This window comes from Dama dama, chromosome 26 (assembly GCF_033118175.1).
Source record: "Dama dama isolate Ldn47 chromosome 26, ASM3311817v1, whole genome shotgun sequence".
NCBI classification, from domain to species: domain Eukaryota; kingdom Metazoa; phylum Chordata; class Mammalia; order Artiodactyla; family Cervidae; genus Dama; species Dama dama.
In genome coordinates, this window is record NC_083706.1 from 49734679 (window position 1) to 49746519 (window position 11841).

Here is an 11841-nt window from a genome sequence, read left to right on the forward strand (position 1 = left end):
GAGACTTGGAAGGCAAAGTTTGAAGGATCAGAGAAGAATCACCACTAAGCCACCTGTAGCTCTAATAGAAAAGTCAGAGCTTGTGGGGAAATCTGAGAAGCTGGGGTGGGCAGCCCCCACGTGAGACAATAAAGGGGTCTTATGGAGGGGGATTTGGGGCCATGCCTCAGTGGCTGCTACCTCTGAGGGTCTATGGCCTGATACTGGGCTTGCACCCACTATGGTCAGCCAAGCCGGCGGCTGGGCAGAGGAGCTGGACACAGGGCAAGAGGACCTGGCACAAGCTGGGAGCCGCTGGGCAGCTCTGTATCCATCCATCATTGGACGTGACCACGAGGAACTTCTGCGAGTGATGGGCACACTTCACTCCTGCCTTCCAAAGCTCACACAAATTGCTTTGGCCAACTCTAGCCCAGGGCAGGAAATGTAAGGAACCGCAGCGCACCCAGCTTGACCACGTTGGCCCAGAACAACCCAGCACAGCTGGAAATGGCAAACAGTTGCTGAGTGAAGAACATAACTTGAAGAAGACAGAGAAAAAGTGGGTAGAGTTTTTGTAAGACATCCATGGAGGAGGCACGGCGCTCACCAAGGCTCAAGGAAGGATATGATTAGAATATGGGGAAAGGAGAGAACAAGCAAATCAGTTCAGTTCAGTCGCTCAGTCGTGTCCAGCTCTTTGTGACCCCATGGACTGCAGCATGCCAGGCTTCCCTGTCCATCACCAACTCCCGGAGCCTACTCAAACTCATGTCCATTGAGTTGGCAATGCCATCCAACCATCTCATCCTCTGTTGTCCCCTTCTCCTCCCACCTTCAATCTTTCCCAGCACCAGGGCCTTTTTTCCAATGAGTCAGTTCTTTGCATCAGGTGGCCAAACTATTGGAGTTTAAGCTTCAGCATCAGTCCTTCCAATGAATATTCAGGACTGATTGCCTTTAAGATGGACTAGTTTGATCTCCTTGCAGTCCAAGGGACTCTCAAGAGTCTTCTCCAACACCACAGTCCAAAAGCATCAATTCTTCGGTGCTCAGCTTTCTTTATGGTCCAACTCTCACATCCATACATAACCACTGGAAAACCAACGTGGCTGCTTTTTTATTTCAATGTTGGTCCAGGTTGTATACAGCTTCTACAGAACACCGACGGGAACCACGGGCTCCTGACTGGGGTGTGATGTGGGGACACATAGACATCTCACCTGGCACTTGACTCTGTCCTGGGGGAGGACTGAGCCAGGGTCCTGCTGCCCAGACCTGGAGAAACGTGTGTGTCCAGAGGCTTCATCTTTGCATCCCACTGCTTCTGTGTCTCCTGGGTGACCACTTGGCAGGCCTGCCCAAGAAGGGAAGTCTGCTTCGAGAATAATGAATTCTGTCTGGCTGCTTTTTAAGGGGCTTCCCTGGTAGCTCAGACGGTAAAGCACCTGCCTACAATACAGGAGACCTGGGTTCGATCCCTGGGTCAGGAAGATCCCTTGGAGAAGGAAATGGCAACCCACTCCAGTATCCTTGCCTGGAAAATCCCATGGACTGAGGAGCCTGATGGGCTACAGTCCATGGGGTTGCAAAGAGTCGGACATGACTGAGCGACTTCACTTTCTCTTTAAAATAAAGACAGCATTGAAAGCAAGTAGTGTTCTGTTCTCTGCTGACCTCAGTGAGGTGCCCGCCGGCACCAGGGCCCAATAGCCTGGATTTCAGGGCCACCAATGAGCTGGTGGCCCCGAGCACAGAGTGAGCAGTGCAGGGAAGGGACCCCGAGCTGTGAGTTTGCACCACGGCAGGAGGAAGAGCAGCCACTTCCTGAAGGGTCCCACCAGGGAAGGGCTGCAGGGGTGGCCCTGGGTACCTCACAGGGGAGGAGGGTGGGGAGATAGATGCTTAAAGGGTGCCTGGTGCTCAGAAGGAGAGAAGTTCTGAGAGGGAGGAGGTTGTAGCCAATGAAGACATGGGCTCCCTAAAGATGAACTTCAAACCTCAACCTGTTGCCATGTACCCCGACACCTCAGGAGCCTTCAGGAAGCCAAAGAGTAACATAGGAGCATAAGACGCCTCTGGTCCCATTGTCCTGCAAACTGTGTCTCCTCATCTCATGACAAGATTTGAAAGCAACTGTTCTCCTACAAGTTCCTTTGGGAACAACAGCAGATTTTTTCGAAGCTGTCTCTTCATTATTTTCAGGTCCTCTCCTCTAGATTGTCAACATTGCAATAGACTCTTCACCTTGCCAACTCCACGTGTATATTACTGCATGCATGGCAGAACTTCCCTGGTAGCTCAGACGGTAAAGCATCTGCCTACAATGCGGGAGACCTGGGTTCGATCCCTGGGTCGGGAAGATCCCCTAGAGAAGAAAATGGCAACCCACTCCAGCCTTCTTGCCTGGAAAATCCCATAGACTGAGGAGCCTGGTAGGCTACAGTCCATGGGGTCACAAAGAGTCGGACACGACTGAGCAACTTCACTTTCACTTTATTGCTAACTGGGAACATTAATGTTAACAGGCCTTTTTTAAAATTTTTTTATTGAAGGGTAATTGCTTTACAGAATTTTGTTGTTTTCTGTCAAACCTCAACATGAATCAGCCATAGGTTTACATATATCCCCTCCCTTTTGAACCTCCCTCCCGTCTCCCTCCCATCCCACCCCTCTAGGTGATACAGAGCCCCTGTTTGAGTTTCCTGAGGCATACAGCAAATTCCCATTGGCAATTATTTTACATACAGTACTGTAAGTTTCCATGTTACTCTTTCCATACGTCTCACCCTCTCCTCCCCTCTCCCCATGTCCAGAAATCTATTCTCTATGTCTGTTTCTCCATTGCTGCCCTGTAAATAAATTCTTCAGTACCGTTTTTCTGGATTCCATATATATGCATTAGAACACGATATTTATCTTTCTCTTTCTGACTCACTTCACTCTGTATAATAGGTTCTAAAGTTAACAGACTTTTTAAATGGCATTGAGGAATACTGAGGTGTTTTCTGTCCCATTAGGTCACTGAGTGAGTGTTAGTAGCTCAGTCATGTCTGACTGTCTCTGAGCCCATGAACAGTAGCCCACCAGGCTCCTCCATCCACGGGGTTCTCCAGCAAGAATACTGGAGTGGGTTGCCATTCCCTTCTCCAGAGGAATCTTCCCAACCTAGGGATCAAACCCAGGTCTCCCAGCATTGCAGGCAGATCCTTTACTTCTGTGCCACCTGGGAAGGGTGAGAAGGCGCCAATTCACATTTTCTCAGCTTACATCTGCTCATTGGGGGGGGGGGGGGTTCCTCCACCTACCGCTGGATGAAGCTGTGAGGCTGTCAGGGTTAATACCATGACGGGCGGCCTGGACCTAAGTTTTAGCTTCCCCCGAAATGGTAAGATTCCCTACCCCCATCAGGTAACCTGGAGCCAGCCTATCAATATGCGCCCAGTAAGAACAAAGGGAGAGCTGAAAAGCCCGCGAAAGTCTGTACCGATAGAATTGCTTTGCAAACATGTAACCAATCCGCTTAAGCCAGTTACTAACCGCTTTTGCATATCTTATAAATTTGTGTAACAAGCTTGAGCTCGGCGCTTTCTGACCCTGCACCATTGTGATGTTTGTGGCAGAAGGCCCTGGCTCGAGACAGTAATAAACTTCCCTTTTTGCGAGTTGCATTGTCTTGGAAGCCTTCTCTCTCTTCCCGTTCGGGGATTCGGACATCGGGCATAACATTTGGGGGCTCGTCCAGGATCCCTTGACTGGGAGAAGAGAACGCTTACAGGACAAAGGGGAAGGATAAATAATAACACCGGTGCTCAGGAAGCAGGGAGGTATCTGGCACAGAAAGAAGGCTTTCTATAAAGGGGGAAAGGGGGAGCCAGCCGGCGTAAGGCCGAGGCCAGCGGACACGCTGGGAGGCAGCCGACTCCGCGGGAAGGAAAGTTCCTCTCCCAACCCCGAGTCTGATGAACAGCGGACGTCATTCGGTAAGGTGAATCTGCTACCGGGAGGCAAGAAAATTCAGGGGGCCCGAAAACCCAGCGCTGTGTCGTCGGCCGACGTTTGTTTGTCCGTGTGTTTGTCTTTGGCTCTCCGTGTTTTTGTGTGTGCCGGCATTGTCTCTAGTCTCGTTCTCTTCTGGTGCATCGTTCCTTCTCACTTCTGACTTATTCTCCTTCTCTTCTTCTCTGATCTGCCCTCAACTCCTTTTCTTTTCAGGAGTTTCAGTGAACAGGCGAACGGTTGTGGGGGCAATTGATGAGTCCCGGCCAGGGCTACACTCTGGCGGACTCTGAAGGCCCTACAATAAGTAAGCCTCAGTAACTAGAGCCCGACCGGGTGAAACTCTCCTTTAACATCCCTAACTGAGGACGTGGCCTAAAATTCTTCTTGTGGGCACGGGTCAGGCACATAAAGGCCATTAGGGCGCCTGCCACTTGAAGACTCCCGTGAGAGGATAAGGGGGTCACGGAATGGGCTAGAAACCCCTAGGGGGCCCGCCCCCAGCAAGAAAACTTCCGTGCAACGACGCAGGCACATAAACAGTTCCAAAAGCATACCATAAGCCCAACCTCTTGGCCGCCACCACTCCCGGTAGGATTTTTGGTGGTCGTTCTCAGTGACTTTCTCTCTCTCTCTTCCTTACCGTTAATTCTTTGACCATGGGGCAAGGAGAATCTACCCCACTTTCTCTCATGACTGACCATTTTTCGGATGTCAGGGCCAGGGCCCATGACTTGTCTTTGCTGGTCAAGAAAAGTAAATTAATAACTTTTTGTTCTGCAGAGTGGCCCGCCTTTCAGGTTGGATGGCCTCCGGAAGGCACCTTTCAACCGTCCATCATACAGGCTGTGAAGGAAAAGATTATGGCTCCTGATCCCTGGGGCCATCCGAGTCAGGTCCCCTATGTCATGGTCTGGCAGGATCTAGTGGAAAATCCGCCTAAATGGTTAAAACCTTTTGTTTACAAACTTCCTAGTTCCTCCAGTTCACAGGTCCTGGTGATGGAGACCCCCCCGGAGGAAACCAAAAAGGTAGAGGGTTTGGGAGAACAGACAATACAGGATTTACTGAAAGTAGCTGAAAAGGTATTTAATAATAGGGAGACCCCAGAAGAAAGGGAAGAGCGAATTCGGCGGGAGGAAAGGGAATTAGCGGAGAAGATCAGGAAAGAAGATAGGGAACATAGGGCGAGAGAAAACCGGAAGAACCAGAAGGAGCTAGCCCAGATTCTTTTTACGGGGATAAAGGCCGGAACAGAATTGAGGGAACCTCGAAACCCCCGGACGGGAGAAAAAGAAAAGCCAAAAAGGCAGGCCCTAAAGAAGGATCAGTGCGCCTACTGCAAAGAACAGGGGCACTGGAAAAACGAGTGCCCTAAGAGGGACTCAAAGAGAGGAATGACCCAGAGAGAAAAAATCCCCCCTGGAACTCGAGTTCTATATGCGGGGGAAGACAGTGACTAGGGGAGTCGAGACTCGGCACCCCTCCCCGAGTCCTGGGTAACCATACATGTGGAGGGGAAACCCGTTGGCTTCATGGTGGACACTGGCGCCCAACACTCTGTTTTAAATAAAAAACTGGGACCAATGTCTAAGAAAGCCAGCTTAGTGCAAGGAGCCACGGGGACAAAAAGATATTGTTAGACCACAGAACGGAAAGTAAATCTGGGGACCCACCAGGTGTCCCATTCGTTTTTGGTGATACCAGAATGCCCAGCCCCTCTACTTGGAAGAGACTTGTTGACTAAAGTTAATGCTCAGATCCATTTTGACCCCGGGGGAATGTCAGTCACGGATGGACTTGGACAACCGATACATGTCTTGTCCCTAGCCTTAAGGGATGAATACAGACTTTTTGCGCCTAAGCCCTCAGAGACCATAGCACTAGATGTACAACCGTGGGTCCATAAATATCCATTGGCCTGGGCAGAAACAGCAGGAATGGGACTAGCTAAACAGAGACATCCGGTCGTCATCGAGCTAAAGGCCGAGGCAATTCCTGTGAGGGTGAGACAGTACCCTATGAGCCAAGAAGCTCGGCGGGGGATCACTCCCCACATTCGACGGCTCATGGAGGCCGGAATTCTCAGGCGATGCCAATCCCCTTGGAACACCCCCTTACTGCCGGTGAAGAAGCCAGGGGGGACAGATTACAGACCTGTCCAAGACCTGCGAGAAGTCAACAAACGGGTGAGTGACATACACCCAACTGTCCCTAACCCGTATACCCTCCTGAGCAGTTTACTGCCTGAGTACACTTGGTACACTGTGCTGGACTTGAAGGATGCCTTTTTCAGCCTACCCCTGGCAGTCCAGAGCCAGGAGATATTTGCCTTTGAGTGGACTGAGGGGGAGGGCCAACCGGTAGTACAATTAACTTGGACCCGCCTCCCACAGGGGTTCAAGAACTCCCCTACCTTGTTTAATGAGGCTCTAAGTGAGGACCTCTACGAATATCGGGCTTGCCACCCAGAGGTCATTCTGCTACAATATGTAGATGACCTTATGTTGGCTGGAACCACAGAGGAAGCTTGCAGCCGTGCCACTGGGGACCTATTACAGACCCTAGGCATCTTGGGGTATCGCGCTAGCGCAAAGAAGGCACAAATAGCCCGGCAAGAGGTCACCTATTTGGGGTATAAGATCAGGCAGGGGCAAAGGTGGCTAACCCAGGCCATGAAAGAAACAATATTGCAGATACCAGAGCCCAAAAACCCCCGCCAGGTGAGAGAGTTTCTGGGGACTGTTGGATATTGCAGACTGTGGATTATGGGGTTTGCTGAGAAGGCCCGGCCCTTATATGAGGGAAGTAAAGAGACCCCAAAGTGGACTTGGACTGAGCCAATGAAACAGGCTTTCCAGACACTCAGACGGGCCCTACTAGAAGCCCCAGCCCTTGCCCTGCCTAACCCAAATAAGCCATTCCAGCTGTTTGTAGATGAAAAGCAAGGAATAGGAAAGGGGGTCTTGACTCAACAATGGGGACCATGGAAGTGGCCGGTAGCATACCTTTCGAAGCGATTAGACCCGGTGGCCGCTGGGTGGCCCCCTTGCCTTCGCATCATTGCAGCTACAGCCCTCCTCGTCCGCGACGCTGACAAGTTGACGTATGGACAGCAACTCTCGGTTTACACCCCCAACGCCGTGGAAGGGGTTTTAAAGCAGCCGCCGGGTAAGTGGATCTCCAATGCCCGCTTGACACACTACCAGGCCTTGCTGCTCGATGCCCCACGGGTGCGTTTTCAGACCCTTTGCTCCCTAAATCCGGCCACGCTCCTACCCAACCCAGAGAAGGACAGCCCTCTCCATGATTGCAGTGAGATACTGGCTGAGGCCCTGGCGGCACGAAAAGACTTAACTGATGTACCCCTAAGCAACAGTGAGCTAGTATGGTTCACCGATGGGAGCAGTTATGTAAAAGATGGGCAAAGGAAGGCGGGAGCCGCCATAGTTGATGATTCAGGGCGGACGATATGGGCTGAGACACTACCCCCAAACACTTCTGCACAAAAAGCAGAATTGATTGCCCTAATACAGGCTCTGGAGCAAGCCAAAGGGAAGAGAGTCACCATTTTTACTGACAGCCGATATGCTTTCAGCACTGCCCATATTCAAGGTCCCATATACCAAGAAATGGGATTTCAGACAGCTGAGGGAAAAGAGGTCAAAAATCTGCCTGAGATTTGCAGGCTCTTGGAAGCTGTCCAACTACCCCGGGCAGTAGCTATAGTACATGTCCCCGGTCACCAGAAGGGAGAAGACCCTAAGGCGCGAGGCAATCGTGCTGCTGATGCGGCCGCTCGAGAAGCGGCTAGCCGGGACTATGCCGCCCCCATATTAGCCGTGGGACTTCCACCCCCTGGTATGGGGACCTTGTCACCAGTTCCCGAATATTCCCTCCCCGATCTCGCCTGGATCAACAAGGATACCACCCTCCAGAAAGATGACCAAGATGGATGGTACCGAGACCAAAACAACAACCTGATCTTGCCTGCCACCCTGGGTCGTCACCTGTGCGAACACCTGCACACAACTACACACTTGGGAGAAAAAAAGACCCTAACACTTCTCCAGATGGCCTGCCTGAGGTTCCCTCGACAAAATGCAACTGTACGAGAGATAATTCAAGCCTGCGAAGCGTGCCAGCTGATGAGGGCAGAGAAGAAGCAGCACTCGGGAACGAGGTACCGAGGGGAAAAGCCAGGGCAACATTGGGAGATAGATTTCACCGAGGTAAGGCCAGGCAAGTATGGGTACCGCTATCTGTTGGTACTGGTAGATACCTTCTCGGGGTGGGTAGAAGCTTTCCCCACTAAGGGAGAGACAGCAATAGTGGTTGCTAAAAAGATCTTAGAGGAGATAGTGCCTAGGTATGGGCTGCCAGTGACTATGGGCTCTGATAATGGACCTGCCTTTGTGAGCCAGATTGTACAAGGGCTGGCCCAAGCTCTGGGGACGAAATGGAAGTTACATTGCGAATATAATCCCCAGAGCTCAGGACAGGTTGAGAGAATGAATCGGACCCTAAAAGAAACTTTGACAAAGTTGGCAATAGAGACTGGAGGGGACTGGGTGACCCTCCTCCCCTTTGCACTCTTTCGGGCACGTAACACCCCTTATAAGCTGAATCTTACTCCTTTTGAGATTCTGTATGGAAGACCCCCTCCTGTGTATCCTATTTTCGAAGGAAAATGTCTGCCACCCCCTACTTTGGGACAATTCCAGCAAACTCTGATAGCATTAAGTAAGGTGCATAACCATGTTTGGAAATTGATTCGAGAGATACATGAGGGCCAAAACAAGAGGGCCCTCCCCTCACATAATATTGGCCCAGGTGATTGGGTTTGGGTAAAACGACACCAATCTAAAGTATTAGAACCTAGATGGAAAGGCCCTTATGTTGTTCTCCTTACCACTCCTACCGCTGTCAAGGTCGACGGGATTGGACCCTGGGTTCACTGCAATCACGTGCGGCAAGCCACATCGGAAGAACAGGAAAAAGCGCGAGCAGAATGGAAGGCGAGTCCTCACCCGTCAAATCCTTTGAAACTGAAACTCGTCCGCTGGGAGGCCTCCTAATTCTCCTGCTGATGGCAGCTCTCATCGACCCAGGAGCGACCAGTCATAACCCCCATCAACCTGCTAAGATCACATGGAAACTCAACGACGGGCAAACTCATGAGCTGCTCAATGAGACCTCAGGAATCCACCCTCCAAACACCTGGTGGCCGGACCTGAACTTCGACCTCTCAAGCCTCTTCGCAAAGCAGGATGTTCTCTATGATAAGTACTATAGAGATGGGATAAAAAACCATAGGTTGGGGTTTTGGGCTTGCCCGGGCTATGTAAAAAATAACTGGAAAACCTGTGGTGGCATAGAAAGCTATTATTGCAGGAGCTGGAGTTGTGTGACCTCTTGTGATGGACCCCAGAGGTGGGATGTCAGAAACAGAGATCTAGTTAGCTTCACCTTCAAGGACCGTAGACACCAGGGGCCTCAGGTACGAGTACGATTTAACCAGGAACGGGCGAAAAAAGAAAACCGCTGGACCTCAGGACTGACTTGGGGTTTTCAGCTTCACGTAAATTGGCCCGGCCCCTACCCAGGTGAGCTTTTAATCATTAAACAGGTTATTGAGCCGGTGCAGGTACATAGTTTAGGTCCCAATCTGGTCAAAGCATTACAGGGGCACAAGGCGACCCCCAAGCCAACCCCCTTCAGACCAAGCTTGCCAGAAACATTTAACATCTCCTCTACCCCGAGCCTCAGAGGCAAACTGACAGAAACCCCTGGCCCTCTGGCTGTTACCATTAGCTCAGCAATTCAGGACCCCCTATGGGCCTTAGTGAATGCAGCCTTTACGGTCTTAAACCATACCAACCCTAATGCAACCCAGTCCTGTTGGCTTTGTTATAATCTTCACCCCCCCTTCTATGAGGCCATAGGCCTCAATGTCTCTTACCACTTATCTTCAGGCCAGAACCCACCCCCATGCCGATGGGAAGAACGCAAGGTTGGCTTCACAATGAATGAAGTTTGGGGATAGGGACTCTGTTTGGGCACAGTGCCACGTGATAAAACTTCCCTCTGTGCCCGGACTATTAGTAACCTACGCTTATATGGCAAAAATTGGATTGTGCCAGAGGTTGGGAGCTGGTGGATTTGTTCACATACTGGGCTAACCCCATGTTTAAATGTGAAGGTTTTTAACCAGAGTCAAGAATTCTGTGTCCTGGTTGCTGTAATGCCAAAAATCTTATACCACTCTGAAGAGGTTATGTACTCACATTGGGACCGAGAATTGCTAAGACAAAAGAGAGAGCCAATCAGTGCGATCACCATGGCAGCCTTGTTCAGTCTTGGGCTGGCAGGAGCAGGGACAGGAATAGCTTCACTATCTCTGCAAGGCCAAGGGTTTTCTTCCCTACGAGCCACCATAGATGAAGATATAACTCGCATAGAAGAATCAATCAGCCACTTAGAGAAGTCTCTGACTTCCTTGTCTGAGGTGGTCTTGCAGAATAGGAGAGGATTAGACTTGATTTTTCTCCAACAGGGTGGGGTCTGCGCTGCTCTGGGAGAAGAATGTTGTTTCTATGCAGACCATACAGGAGTGGTAAGAGAATCTATGGCAAAAGTAAGAGAAGGGCTGGCGCAACGAAAGAGGGAACGGGAGGCCCAACAGGGATGGTTTGAGTCTTGGTTTCAACGCTCCCCCTGGCTGACCACCTTAGTTTCCACCCTCCTGGGCCCGCTTATAGTGCTATTATTAACACTTACATTTGGCCCTTGTATTTTAAACCGGCTAATGTCATTTATTAGAGAACGTCTAAATACCATTCAGATTATGGTATTGAGGCAGCAATATCAGATGGTAGCCCAGGATGAAGAGAAAGATTCCTCTACAGGAACAAGAAGACAGGGGGGAATGTGAGGCTGTCAGGGTTAATACCATGACGGGCGGCCTGGACCTAAGTTTTAGCTTCCCCCGAAATGGTAAGATTCCCTACCCCCATCAGGTAACCTGGAGCCAGCCAATCAATATGCGCCCAGTAAGAACAAAGGGAGAGCTGAAAAGCCCACGAAAGTCTGTACCGATAGAATTGCTTTGCAAACATGTAACCAATCCGCTTAAGCCAGTTACTAACCGCTTTTGCATATCTTATAAATTTGTGTAACAAGCTTGAGCTCGGCGCTTTCTGACCCTGCACCATTGTGATGTTTGTGGCAGAAGGCCCTGGCTCAAGACAGTAATAAACTTCCCTTTTTGCGAGTTGCATTGTCTTGGAAGCCTTCTCTCTCTTCCCGCTCGGGGATTCGGACATCGGGCATAACAGAAGCCAATCCCTTCCTGGAGAAGTCATTTGCCTGAAGCTGTCACTGCGCTCGTGAGGGGCTCTTCTCCGACCCCCATCTCAGGGGGACCAGTGTGGGAGGATAATGAATGTCCTGGACGGAGGGAGTTGATGAGACTGGGAAGCCAAGGCCACAGGTGACGGCCTTTGACCACCTGGAAGGGCAGCCTCCCACCTGGCCTGTCCCGCTTGGCCTTGCTGTGTTCTCCACGTCCCTCTGTGTCCAGCCAGCCCCATCCACTCTCCAAAGCTGCTGCAATTATATCTTTCCAGTGCAGGGGGGGTGCAGGGAGGGCGGGTAGTTACTTTCCTGCTGACAACCATCCTCTGGCTTCCACTGTCTGTGGTCTAAAAGCTTTTTCAGGCCTCAGCCCCCTCTCTTCCCAGCCCCCTCCCTGGCCTGAACTTCCTTAGGTTCTTCCCTCCTGTCACAGCAACTTCCCCCTCTGGCTCCCACTTGCTCCCTCCCTGCTGGGCCGCTGGCCTGTCCCTCTCCCCTGTCCTTCTG

At 51.0% G+C, this 11841-nt stretch overlaps 1 long non-coding RNA gene across 1 annotated transcript; it reads left to right on the forward strand.

The window, feature by feature from the left end:
* Window positions 1-8051: 8051 nt before the first annotated feature.
* LOC133047085 (uncharacterized) lies at window positions 8052-11056 on the forward strand. Its single transcript, XR_009690653.1, has 3 exons — window positions 8052-8161; window positions 8910-9478; window positions 10998-11056. It is a non-coding gene; the product is annotated as an uncharacterized LOC133047085 (long non-coding RNA).
* The last annotated feature ends 785 nt before the right edge of the window (window positions 11057-11841 follow it).